Genomic DNA, 13,614 nt, shown 5'->3' with positions numbered 1-13,614 from the left:
TTCACCTGAACAGCGCGGACTCTCAGTGGCGAGGAGTAACGCGTGGAAGGCTCACGCTGCCCCCGATACTTCCTGATTCTGCTGTACAGGCGCACCAACCGACCTGTAGGAGTCGCTGTCCACAACGTCCAATCCCCACCCACCGGCTTTCCCACCCTCTAACACTGCCAATTGTGTTAGTATGAACGACCGGCCAAGCCGGTAGCAACGCAGAGAGCTGGGCTCGATACCAGCATCTCCTGCGTTAGTGGCGAGCCCCTTGCCCACTGCGCCACTCAGCCACCCACGTTAATGATTTCTTACTAATTATCAACAATGACTGAACAAGGTGGGAAACGGATGATATCAATATTCAACACTTTATACACCCAGGCTTGCCGCGGGCACCTCATGTGGTCCTTGGGGGCTACCTGGTGCCCGCGGGCACCGCGTTGGTGACACTGACGTGATGTGATAGTTGGTGTTATTGTCTACAGCATAACTGTATGACTTGTGTTTGATAAAGAGCCTCCATGGCCACACACAATGTCACCTAAACATTCTTTAGATCCTAATACCTTACCTTTATTCTCACTACTCTCACTCTCACTAAACAATAATGCATGTGGTGACACCTCTGTGACAGTTAAGTCAATATCTATAAACAAATAAACTGCCTCTAGGCTGGACATTGGAGCCTTAAAGGAACACACCAACTTTTTGAAAAATGGGGCTTTTGAGGTGATGAAATCACTGCGCCCAGGCAGAACGCAGCGGCCCGCCTGATCTCAAACCTACCGAAGTCGGCCCATGTCACCCCACTTCTTAGGGACCTGCACTGGCTCCCCATTGCTGCACGTATCCGCTTCAAGGCCCTCGACCTGGCATACCGTGCAGCAAAGGGAACCGCTCCTGCCTACCTCCGTCCGGTCAATGGTCTCTAACTACACACCCTCAAGACCCCTACGCTCTGCATCTTCTGGCCGCCTCAGACCTACTCCTATCCAAGCTCCGGGAGGGTCATCAAAGAGAAGCCGCCTATTCTCAGTCCTTGCCCCACAATGGTGGAACGAACTACCCACCCCAGTTAGGACAGCCGAATCCCGTCCAATCTAGACGCACTTCTTCTTCTTCAACCATTATCTGAAATAATGGGGGAAAAAAATAATATCTAACCCTAACTAACCTTACTGTCATGCACTTGTCCTAATAAACTAACCTACACTGTAACACGCAACACTTTGATGAACATTGTTACTCAGCTGATAGAGTTGTACCCTTCCTGATGACTTGTCGTACAGAACTTTTAAGTCGCTTTGGATAAAAGCGTCAGCTAAATGACTAAATGTAAATGTACTTCCAGTGAATTACGCTAAGCTAGGCTAACAGTGCGGCTGTTCATGCACAGAGAAGAAAAGGGTATCTGCTTGCCCAATTGGGGGACCCTGCTTTTCTTTATCATAAATCGATCAATAGAGGCCGTATTAGATACCACGTATCTACCACGTGGGGTATCATTGGAAAGCCACACTCATTGGCTACAACCCTGTCCAAAATGTTTCGAGATCGCCAAATGATTGACGGAGCTAGACCCCTGGGAGTCAGGGGTGGTAATGTGTACTTTGGTGCACACCTCACATATCGCCATGTAACTTGAGAACCGCTGAACGGATTTTGTCACCTGAAAGGGCAATCGACAGGCAACAAATAGGGCTTTAATTCTATCTATATATTGTATTAAAAGAAATGCACACCCGAGCCGCTAGAGGTCGGCAAAGTGGCGCGTCGCGAATCGTCCTCATGAGGGCCCACATGTCTTGGCTGTTAACACATTCCCTGCTACGCTTATATCCATCAATGTTTGATCACTGCCACCAGTCGAAGCCTATGGAGATGTTTACCTTCTTTGCAGGGCTATAACTTTTTAAATTGTATTGCTAAATTGACATTACTATGGCCCATTCAACATCGATTATCTATCGTTCAGGATGTAGGAACGTTATACTTTTTCATTCAAACATTCATACAAAAATACCGTCTAGAATATAAATATGTTTTTATCGTTTTCTGCAGTAATTCCTAGAACGTGAGATATAGGCATATATAGATTATCAAATGCCTGTTTGTTGGCGATACACGCTATATTAAAAATTTCAACTGTACATGATCCTAAACGTTATTTACATTTACATTTACGTTATGACTGATCATACGGGGGGGGGGGGGTTGTTTATAATTCCGTGATCGTCGGTAAATGCTTTATGTAGTATGGGTGATATATTGATCGGAGCAGTTTGCATGGATAATAATAAACAAACGCGCTGAAAATGACGTCAGTGTCCTCTTGCCGGTGAGACTGGAGCAAAAAGATCCCACTTATTTGATGGTGATCGAGTCGATCCATTTCCGGTTTGTATAATAATAATAACAGCCCAAATCATATAGATTATTGAGTTATGGCAGCGATCCATATACATATATCCATGTGTGTCTTGAGTCCCGCGACAATATGCGAGTGCCAGACGCATTTCCAAGACACACCGGGATCACAAGAGATCCACTTCCGGTTTGGCAACTCGCCGATCATCCACCAGGTGGCAGTATTGAAGCGTTGCAGAGTTGTGCATGCTCCCACTGCATCATACCAGGCTTCTGAGGGAATTATGAATAACATGGCGAAAATATGAAATATGATCTCAATAACGTCGTACGCCGTGGATTGGCAGAATTCGCATGAACTTGAAACACGTTGTACGACGTCTATGGCGCAGGATGTGTTAAGAGTATTAATGTTGTGTTTTTTTTTATCAAATGTAGCCAAGAGTAAAGACCTTAACCCTATCAAAACAGCAGTCAAAGTGTATATTTAAATTTTTACCAATGTTTTTTAAGATTTACAGAAAATAAGAATTTATCGAAAAAAATTCAAATTATTTCTATTTTATCGTAAAACCGTGAGGAAATGACTAAATGCAGATTTAACACAGCCATTGGAAAGATGAGCATTTTCCCTATCCATAGATGTATGATTTTGCCATAATAAGGTCAAGTTCAAGGTCAAATATGAATTTATAATTAAAATGGATTATAATTTATTACTTTATCTACAAATCCTTCTGTTTAATCATCTTCCCTTTATTCATTTGCTTAGATTTGTTGTACACTTGATCTCAAGAAGGTGTTATTCACCGGCACAGATGCAAAATAAAATCAATAATTTATATTCTCCTTTTTCTTTTATTACAATTTACTCAAGCCTAGTAACAGACACAATGGGCCTCATTCAACAATACTCTTATTATTTTTCTTATATTCTTGCTTACCTGTCTGTTAAGAGAACAATAAGAAAAGCCACCGCCACATTCATCAAGCCGTTCTTAAAGTCCAAATCTGTTCTTACCCAGGTTTTTTAAATTATGAATCCCACTCATTATAAACTGGAAATCGCGTTCTCGCGCAAGTCATTTGTATACAGAGACACGCCTCGCAGGCTCATTATAATACGAGAGCCGTGGAGCTGCATTTATGAGCGGATCCCCCGGCCGTATTCAAGCGCTGGAGCGCTTTGCGATGGATCAAAATTAGATAGGAATCAAATGTATTGTCATCATACAGCACCTATAGCTATATATAGAACTGCAACCTCTGTATGAAAAGTGCTATACAAATAAAGTTATTATATAGTGTAATAGACTTGTTGAAGTCAGAGGTTCTATGTAGGATTGTTAGTAACTGTCTAACTGCATATATAACTGTTTCCACTAGAGGGCGCTCTAGGCGGAGCCACTCAAGACACCACCAGGTGGCGAGTATAAATAGAGATGTCTCCTCCTACTCTACCTCTTTCCCCCCCAGCCTCTCAGTGAGAGGAGACCTCATGTGCTGCTGCTCATACCATGTGAATGAATAAACCACGCCGCTTAAAGGCTAAAGATAGAAACCATGCCTCTTGACCACATTATTGTCGCCCTATAGCCGGATTCTGTCAACAAGACTGTATTAATATAGTAGTAATATAATAGTAGTTGGCTAGTTGCGCGCTTCTGGCCACCTCCCGCAGTGCGCGCATACACACGTACTGTATACAGTACGTGCAAAATTAATCGTTCCAGCAAAGTAGGCTTTGTCAATAATACTGAACGACTGTGCGTTGTCAAGAGCCAATCGCACAGGTTGGGAAATACTTAACGGTTAAGCAGCCACTCATCTGGCTCTGCAAATAGATCTAGAGTCTGAATATCTCCGCATATATAGCCTGATGACTGGCAGTGCGCATAGTACAGTGCGTGCTCCATGTCTGGATGGCACATCTCTCTCAAATCCATTCTGAGAACGGAATGCAGTGCCCGCGACGCGGGTCAAAGTCAGTTGTTTATTTATTTATGTTTTACTGTTTGCATATGAGGTGGTCCGCAAATGTTCTTGATAACAATCTAGTGGTCCGCATAAAACAGAAGTTTGGGAACCACTGATATAGACAATCTCTAAATATGCATTCTATGCTACGTATACAGTACTGCATATCTGTATGTCATGTCATAAATGTCATGATATATATCTGTATATCTGTATAATTGTGACATAGTTGTGTATGTCATAAATGTCATTATGAATTGAAAATGGGGGACCCTGATGTAAACAAGACGAAAGTCTTTCTCTGGTCTGCCTCCCGTTAACAATTGTGTGTATTGAGCCGTACTGTATTGTACCCATTCTGCAATCTGTTAATAAAATCTTCAATCAATCAATGGCCTGGGCGGCCGGAGCATAACTGTTCTAACAGCAATATATAATCCATTTCAGACAGAACGCACACAATAAGTTATAATAATAAATAATAATTATTATTATTGAAAAGTTCTGTATTTTTAAAGTCGTATTTTGGGGCAATTAACCAATGGTATGCTTTTTTATTTTATTTTTATTTTGGGTAAGAGTTTCCACTCTTAGAATTTGGTCTTGCCTGAGAGAAAAGCAACAATAAGAAAACATTGCTGAATCCCAGGTAAGAGCAAAATAAGAAGAAATGCTAGTTAAGAATGAAATCTGTTCTTATATCGCTTCATGCATGAGGCCCAATAGGCAGGGGCGGACCTAGCCCATTTGGCGCCCTAGGCGAGATTCACCACTGAATGGCTTTTTTCTTCGTAGTTCTCTAACGTTAGTCTTTCTTTCCTCAACGTTCAATTCTATAAACACTTGACCGATACCCATCAATGCACAGCGCTCTAGCATGTTCTGACTGTGAACACCTAAAGCTGAGGCTCAGACCGACCGACCGTTTTAGATTTTTGGCTCATTTTCCCTTATGTTAGAATTTTTTTAATGAAAAAATAATGGTTGCAGATATAGAGGGGGGCGCCAAAACTGCACAGAATTTTTTATTTTTATTTTTTTATTTTTTTGGGCGACCGCCTATATCGCCTGTAGGAAGGTCCGCCCCTGCCCCCAGGTCCCTAGATGTTCCTAGATACCAAGAACATGCAACATTTATGAAAATAGGGCTACAGCTTAACAGGTTAAGCCTCTTGCATCTGTGATGTTATCAAGTGACACTTCAAGTCTATCAAGTGAAGTTGGTCCATTGATAATGAATTACAATAATGACAGACCTTTGTGAATTGAAGAATTGTTTGAGCTATTACTATTTATGAGTTTTATTTAGAGAGTTTACAGCTCTGAATCAGAAACTATGTACCCATATAGTAAAGTCAAGTACTGTCATATTGTCCTAGGATTTGTTCCATTATTGGCAGCTCCAGGATTAGTCTCTTGATGACATCATCACTAGAATATTGTCTCTGGTATTCAGCTTAAAGGACCATATCAGTCAAATTTTGACTCTTTAATGCATTTTGTGTTCGTACTCATAGGGGTATACAGTGTGTTTTAGCTGATATAAGCTTACCTTACTAAACGCCATTCACACTGCCATTGATGTGGAAAATACTCCATGAGACTTGAAGGTTGCTAGGCATAATGTAACTCGGCCTTCTGAAAACCACCATACAAGTTACTTAACCTGCAAATATAAGACTGTTCTGACGGCTATTGATGTAACTAAGAGAGTTGCTGGGAAAATAACTGTTATATACCATGTGAGCTCCACATCTTACTTTGCGTATTGGATTGTCAGCTGAATGAATCTTACCAATACACCTATCGCAGACCAGGGCCATGCCCCCCCAGCTAGTATATAAGCTGGAGGAGAAGCTGTTCCTTTCAGGTGAGTATCTTTCTATAAGCACCTTCCAACACATTCAAGTTCAAGTTTCTTTATTAGTTAATACAGAATACTTTTATATGAAATGCTTGTTCCTGTTCTGCTCCTGAGAGCTAGATAAAAATTGATAAGTAAAAAGAAACTCTTCTCTTCACGCCATACGATGAACAACGAGCATCCATTCCCACTCCACCAAAATGGCCCTTTTCACGGCCGCCGTCTCACACCTGTCTGGCCACGTTGGATGCCCTGGACGCCCTGGATGCCCATGCCTCTGAAGGCCTCTACATGCTACAGCAACTTCAAAGCAACTGCACCACAACATCGACAAAGCAACAGTGTTGTAGACACTCTGCATTTATGCTTCTGCAACATCGACGCGCAAAGTTAGTTTAACTAAAGTTAGTTTAGGTTCGTGTTAACGTTAGATAATGTACAAAATAAACGTATTTCCGGTGCTTTTAGACGTCGCTCTTTTATTTTGAAATCCCCCGAAGTATTTGTGATGTATTCTGCTTGTGTAACTTTAGGTTAGTTTTAACGTTAGCTGGCAGCTACAGGCACTCGAGGTCGAGGAAGAGCTGCTGAATTTAATCGGCAGGAGGAGAGAGAGCTCGTCAAATGTGCTACAACAGTTCTTTATGCAGATGATTCAACATTGTATTACGCGGCACCATCATGCAATGTACTTAATGAAGTTTTGAGTAGAGAACTTAAAGTTGTGCATGACTGGGTAGTATGTAATAGACTTGTCCTTAATATCTCCAAGACTAAATGTATTGTGCTGGGAACAAGGCACAGGTTATCTACAAATCCAAAGCTTCATTTAAACTTGTGTAATTCAGCAGTTCAACAAGTTGAAAGTACTAAACTCCTTGGAGTGATGCTGGATTGCACTCTGTCTTGGTCTGAGCATATTAATTATATTGTTTTAAAAATGGGAAGAGCAATTGGTATTTCCAGGAAATGTGCTTCTTTTGTTGCCCGTCCCCTTTTATGTCAGATAGTGCAAAGTTTAGTTTTATGTCATCTTGACTATTGCTCTGCGATGTGGTCATCTGCTGCCAGTGGTGACCTCAGGAAGCTCCAGGTGGTCCAGAACAGGGCAGCACGGTTGGTACTGGGTTGCTCACTAAGGTCTAATGTGAGCCGTATGCATGCCCGCCTCTCTTGGCTTAACGTTGAAAATAGATTGTCTTTTAATATACTTGTGCTGTTCAAGTTGGTCATGAGCAGTAAGACTCCTGTTTTTATACATAATCAGATTGTTTTTAGTAATACTGTGCACGAGCATTACACTAGAGGTTCCAGTAGTGGGCAGCTTGAATTGCCAGGTCCTAGAACCAGCGCTCTGGGGAGATCTTTTATTTTTAGAGCATTAACTCTGTGGAATGGCCTGCCTCGGAACCTCTGCTGCATTTACAGTAGATTCACTTTTAAAAAGAATCTTAAATTGTTTTTAAATTGTTTTTAACACTGTAAAGTGGTTTTTGTTTTTGTTTTACACTAATGTAATTTTAGCTATATTAATTGTTACAGTAGGTTCATTATGCATTGTGTGTACTGACTTTTAATAATTTTGTTTTTTTGCAATGGTGATTGTTTTTGTGTTTTTTTGTGTGTGGACCCCAGGAAGACTAGCTGGTTGCTATCGCACCAGCTAATGGGGATCCCTAATAAAATCAAATCAAATCAAATCAAAGCTGGATATATCCCTGTGGCTGTGGTTGTAGGCACGAAAATGCAGCTCGAACTACCTGTTATATTAAATTAATTGATTGCTGTTTAACAACTTGTCCGTGTCCAGTCCTTTCGAACTGCCCCACCGTCCGTTCATTGTAAACAATGATGCATGTAATTATATTAACGTTACTGTGTGTTGTTGTAGCTATGTTAATAAATTCTGAATGGCATTCATGTTAGTTGGGTATGATAGAGCATTGAATAGCATCAAGTTCAACGCTAGCTGGCTGGCTACAACAATGGCGGATGGTATTCCTCGCTGCGGGACCAATATTATTATATGACAGCCCCGTCCCCATTCACTACCAACCAATCACTGCTACGCAATATCAACGCAACGGTTGTTTAGATTAGATTTGGGTGAAAGGTACGCAACGTCCTCGCAACACAGTCTACAAGACCCTCTAAAACAAGCGTGTTGAAATCGCGCTGATGTTGTGTTGAAGTTGCTTTGAAGTTGCTGTAGCATGTAGAGGCCTTGAGGCTCATGCTGAACTGTCCCAGTTGTGCCTTTCTTCCTCCCGATGAGCTGTTGGCTCACCGGACCACCTTTGCCCTCCAGTCCAGCCAGGAGAATGCCGGCACTGTGCCCACTGCAACTAGACTCCTCGGACGAGGAACCTCCGTTATCCACATGGACTCCCAGGCTCACAGCATTCCCTGGATCCTGCTTACCGCTCCTGCTTTTGGTCACTCTCCCGCTAAGAATCTACTGAACTTCCCTAACATCATCAAGGCTGCGGCCGAGGCTAAGGGGATTCTCCTACCCAGCCCTCCGTCCATGCCTGAGCCCAATGGAATTGGGTTTTACCACCAGAAACCACCTGGCAGCCACTGCTGTGTCCCAAGTACCCCCCTATACGATCCCTATATCAACAGGACCTGCCATCAAGGCCCCAATGAAAGTCTTTCACAAAGGTTGCGGGATGCACTCAACAATGAACTGCGGGCATCCTGCGGCTTGAAAGCACTTTGGTTTTTCTTTTCTGTCCGAATGCTATTTGGCATCCATAGCAAAAGCCTAAACCAAGCAGCAGCTCCACCAGAAGTATTTTGCTTGTCTACAGCAGCCCAGAACACAGCTGCTGTAAACCATGTTGTGCTTCTTACTTATGTGCTTGTCGTCACTGCTGGTAGGGTGATGTCTTTTTCCACCCTTACTCAGCAACTTCCCTCTCTGAGCCCCAGAAGGCCTGCCTCCTGTTTGGCCCCCTCTCCAACGACGGTCTCTTTAGAGCCAGGTTTGATGAGGTTGCGTCAGCTTTTCACACAGCAGAACTGGAGAGAACCCGTCTCTCTCAACCATTTTTGTGGAACCATCTGAATCCCGCAGATCTCCCCAGGGCAGGCAAGCCTCCTCCAGTCAGCGCCGTGCTTCTCGGAAGGCTTCCCGCTGCGCTGATCAGGCTTGGGAAATGCAGCGCCACTCCTGCTGCTGCTGCCTCTCCTCTGCTCTGCCAGCCAGCACAAGCAACTAGCCTGCTCCCTCTCCTCAGCCATCAGCTGACCAGGCTCCAGCAAGCCTCCCACCAAGTTGGCCCCCACCTGGACCAACCCCTAAGAGACGCAAGTGACTGTCTTGACACGGTTCGGCTGAGACAGGGGCACGTCCTGCAATTTGCTGTCCCCCACCCTTCATTTCTGCATGTGAACCAAACTGTACTGTGTGAGACGACTGCAGCGTCTTCTCAGACACCGTTATCCAAACAAGTCATCTCCATCATCCCTCCACAGGATGTGACGGAGGGCATCAACTCCCAATATCCTTTGATTCCCAAGAAAACCGGGGTTGTGACCCATTCTAGACCAAAAACAGTGTAGTGGATCTCTTTGCTTCCGAAGGGGACAATCATGTCCCCCTGTGGTTCTCCATCAGGCCAAGGCACAACCTCCATTGGGAGTGAACATGTTCTCCCCGTCTCCATGGTCGCAAGGGTTCCTTTATGCATTTCCCCCTCTCCATCTGATAGACCAGGGGTTCTCAAAGTTTTTCATACCGTAACCCCATTTTATTTAGGATTTTTTTTGGCGACCCCACACTTAATGTATTGCGTAATTTCAACGTGGAATTAAGGAATATCAAAATAAAAGCACACGTTGTTGAACTTGATCATGCATATTTATTAGAAAATGTAATTACAGCACTATGTTATCAATACACATTTATAAAACGAGGCATATTTAGCCAAAATATGTTGCCAGAATTTTTTTTATATTTTTTTATATAATTTTCTTCTACTTTCCAATGTGCTGTCACCTACCCGCGACCCCAATTTGGGTCGCAACCCGTAGTTTGAGAACCACTGTGATAGACCATCTGTTGGAGAGAGTGAGACTGGAGCGCCGGACTCTCATCTTGATAGGATCAGGGATCAGCATGCTGGTTCCCCATCCAGCTTCAGCTCCTGGCAGCTCCTCCATGGTCCATTCCATGGTCTCCGAGAGGAAGTGGTCCTTTCCCTTCTACAGTCTCTCTCGACTGTGAACGTCTATGCATCAGCTATCTCTGCCTGTCACCAGAGTTTTGGTGATGAACCCCTATGCAGCTATCCTCTGGTTAATCGCTTTTTGCAAGGCGCTAGGCACCCTAAACTTATAGAGCGCAGTTTAACACCTCAATGGGACCTATTGCTGTGTAGTTTGATGGAGGCAGCCTCTGGAACCTCCCTTGGGTCAGTTGTCTTTTAAGACGGCTTTTCTCCTGGCCATCACATCTGCTAAGCGCATCAGCAAACTGTGCTTTGTCAGCACTTATTATTAAAAAAATAATATCTAACCCTAACTAACCTTACTGTCATGCACTTGTCCTAATAAACTAACCTACACTGTAACACGCAACACTTTGATGAACATTGTTACTCAGCTGATAGAGTTGTACCCTTCCTGATGACTTGTCGTACAGAACTTTTAAGTCGCTTTGGATAAAAGCGTCAGCTAAATGACTAAATGTAAATGTACTTCCAGTGAATTACGCTAAGCTAGGCTAACAGTGCGGCTGTTCATGCACAGAGAAGAAAAGGGTATCTGCTTGCCCAATTGGGGGACCCTGCTTTTCTTTATCATAAATCGATCAATAGAGGCCGTATTAGATACCACGTATCTACCACGTGGGGTATCATTGGAAAGCCACACTCATTGGCTACAACCCTGTCCAAAATGTTTCGAGATCGCCAAATGATTGACGGAGCTAGACCCCTGGGAGTCAGGGGTGGTAATGTGTACTTTGGTGCACACCTCACATATCGCCATGTAACTTGAGAACCGCTGAACGGATTTTGTCACCTGAAAGGGCAATCGACAGGCAACAAATAGGGCTTTAATTCTATCTATATATTGTATTAAAAGAAATGCACACCCGAGCCGCTAGAGGTCGGCAAAGTGGCGCGTCGCGAATCGTCCTCATGAGGGCCCACATGTCTTGGCTGTTAACACATTCCCTGCTACGCTTATATCCATCAATGTTTGATCACTGCCACCAGTCGAAGCCTATGGAGATGTTTACCTTCTTTGCAGGGCTATAACTTTTTAAATTGTATTGCTAAATTGACATTACTATGGCCCATTCAACATCGATTATCTATCGTTCAGGATGTAGGAACGTTATACTTTTTCATTCAAACATTCATACAAAAATACCGTCTAGAATATAAATATGTTTTTATCGTTTTCTGCAGTAATTCCTAGAACGTGAGATATAGGCATATATAGATTATCAAATGCCTGTTTGTTGGCGATACACGCTATATTAAAAATTTCAACTGTACATGATCCTAAACGTTATTTACATTTACATTTACGTTATGACTGATCATACGGGGGGGGGGGGGTTGTTTATAATTCCGTGATCGTCGGTAAATGCTTTATGTAGTATGGGTGATATATTGATCGGAGCAGTTTGCATGGATAATAATAAACAAACGCGCTGAAAATGACGTCAGTGTCCTCTTGCCGGTGAGACTGGAGCAAAAAGATCCCACTTATTTGATGGTGATCGAGTCGATCCATTTCCGGTTTGTATAATAATAATAACAGCCCAAATCATATAGATTATTGAGTTATGGCAGCGATCCATATACATATATCCATGTGTGTCTTGAGTCCCGCGACAATATGCGAGTGCCAGACGCATTTCCAAGACACACCGGGATCACAAGAGATCCACTTCCGGTTTGGCAACTCGCCGATCATCCACCAGGTGGCAGTATTGAAGCGTTGCAGAGTTGTGCATGCTCCCACTGCATCATACCAGGCTTCTGAGGGAATTATGAATAACATGGCGAAAATATGAAATATGATCTCAATAACGTCGTACGCCGTGGATTGGCAGAATTCGCATGAACTTGAAACACGTTGTACGACGTCTATGGCGCAGGATGTGTTAAGAGTATTAATGTTGTGTTTTTTTTTATCAAATGTAGCCAAGAGTAAAGACCTTAACCCTATCAAAACAGCAGTCAAAGTGTATATTTAAATTTTTACCAATGTTTTTTAAGATTTACAGAAAATAAGAATTTATCGAAAAAAATTCAAATTATTTCTATTTTATCGTAAAACCGTGAGGAAATGACTAAATGCAGATTTAACACAGCCATTGGAAAGATGAGCATTTTCCCTATCCATAGATGTATGATTTTGCCATAATAAGGTCAAGTTCAAGGTCAAATATGAATTTATAATTAAAATGGATTATAATTTATTACTTTATCTACAAATCCTTCTGTTTAATCATCTTCCCTTTATTCATTTGCTTAGATTTGTTGTACACTTGATCTCAAGAAGGTGTTATTCACCGGCACAGATGCAAAATAAAATCAATAATTTATATTCTCCTTTTTCTTTTATTACAATTTACTCAAGCCTAGTAACAGACACAATGGGCCTCATTCAACAATACTCTTATTATTTTTCTTATATTCTTGCTTACCTGTCTGTTAAGAGAACAATAAGAAAAGCCACCGCCACATTCATCAAGCCGTTCTTAAAGTCCAAATCTGTTCTTACCCAGGTTTTTTAAATTATGAATCCCACTCATTATAAACTGGAAATCGCGTTCTCGCGCAAGTCATTTGTATACAGAGACACGCCTCGCAGGCTCATTATAATACGAGAGCCGTGGAGCTGCATTTATGAGCGGATCCCCCGGCCGTATTCAAGCGCTGGAGCGCTTTGCGATGGATCAAAATTAGATAGGAATCAAATGTATTGTCATCATACAGCACCTATAGCTATATATAGAACTGCAACCTCTGTATGAAAAGTGCTATACAAATAAAGTTATTATATAGTGTAATAGACTTGTTGAAGTCAGAGGTTCTATGTAGGATTGTTAGTAACTGTCTAACTGCATATATAACTGTTTCCACTAGAGGGCGCTCTAGGCGGAGCCACTCAAGACACCACCAGGTGGCGAGTATAAATAGAGATGTCTCCTCCTACTCTACCTCTTTCCCCCCCAGCCTCTCAGTGAGAGGAGACCTCATGTGCTGCTGCTCATACCATGTGAATGAATAAACCACGCCGCTTAAAGGCTAAAGATAGAAACCATGCCTCTTGACCACATTATTGTCGCCCTATAGCCGGATTCTGTCAACAAGACTGTATTAATATAGTAGTAATATAATAGTAGTTGGCTAGTTGCGCGCTTCTGGCCACCTCCCGCAGTGCGCGCA

At 42.6% G+C, this 13,614-nt stretch overlaps 1 protein-coding gene across 1 annotated transcript in view; it reads right to left on the bottom strand.

Annotated features, from left to right (window-relative positions):
• Positions 1-13,614, bottom strand: part of pcsk5a (proprotein convertase subtilisin/kexin type 5a) — a gene marked incomplete at both ends in the record, with an annotated part of 120,863 nt that overhangs the window by 879 nt on the left and 106,370 nt on the right. The gene's annotated exons all lie outside the window — the stretch shown is intronic.

The sequence above is a fragment of the Notolepis coatsorum genome, assembly GCF_963971535.1.
Source record: "Notolepis coatsorum genome assembly, chromosome: 11".
NCBI lineage: Eukaryota > Metazoa > Chordata > Actinopteri > Aulopiformes > Paralepididae > Notolepis > Notolepis coatsorum.
Note: the sequence above shows the minus strand (reverse complement) of the source record. Positions and strands in the feature narration are given on the sequence as shown.